The sequence below is a fragment of the Corapipo altera genome, unplaced genomic scaffold (assembly GCF_003945725.1).
Source record: "Corapipo altera isolate COAL_440 unplaced genomic scaffold, ASM394572v1 59880, whole genome shotgun sequence".
NCBI classification, from domain to species: domain Eukaryota; kingdom Metazoa; phylum Chordata; class Aves; order Passeriformes; family Pipridae; genus Corapipo; species Corapipo altera.
In genome coordinates this window covers 1,318-1,970 of record NW_020887950.1, presented here as the reverse complement: position 1 = coordinate 1,970, position 653 = coordinate 1,318, and the positions used below count along the sequence as shown (strand labels likewise).

At 61.1% G+C, this 653-nt stretch overlaps 1 protein-coding gene across 1 annotated transcript in view; it reads left to right on the top strand.

The window, feature by feature from the left end:
- Positions 1–653, top strand: part of LOC113941804 (calreticulin-like) — a gene marked incomplete at its 3' end in the record, with an annotated part of 2,266 nt that overhangs the window by 303 nt on the left and 1,310 nt on the right. The gene's annotated exons all lie outside the window — the stretch shown is intronic.

The following is a 653-nucleotide window of genomic DNA, read 5'->3' as shown; positions in this document are numbered from 1 at the left end:
CTCGTGAGGGGTGGGAGGAGGAGGGGAGGACCCCCGGTGTTGTCTGAGGGGAGGGACGAGGATGGGGGGATCCCCTGCGATCTCTGAGGGGAAGAAGGAGGGTGGGGGGGACCCTCTGTGCTCTCTGAGGATCGGGGACCCTCTTGGGTCTCTGAGGGAAGGGGGAGATCACCTGTGTCCTCTGAGGGGGCAGGAAGGATTGGGGGCACCTCCTGTGCTCTCTGAGGGGACAGGAAGGATTGGGGGGACCGTCTGTGCTCTCTGAGGGGACAGGAAGGATTGGGGGGATCCCCTGTGCTCTCTGAGGGAAGAGGGAGATCGTTTGTGTTCTCTGAGAGGAGGAAGAAGAGTCGGGCACCCCCTGTGTTCTCTGAGGGCCGAGGGCGGATTTGGGAGGTCGCCCTTCATGTCGGGGGGTGCGTGGGGGTCAATCCAGGAAGGATTTGGGGGGGCTGAGGGGTCTCACCTGGGGCTGGGTCAGGGTCAACCCTCAGGTGGAGCAGGGACAGGTAAAGGAAGTGGAGAAGAGAGAAAAGAGCAGGAAAAGGATGGTGGAGGGGCCTAAAAAAGCTTCTCACACCAGGGCTTCGCTTTTATTCCAAGATCTCACTCAAACCCTGAGCTCTCCGGGGTTGGGGGAAAGGAGCGGTTTG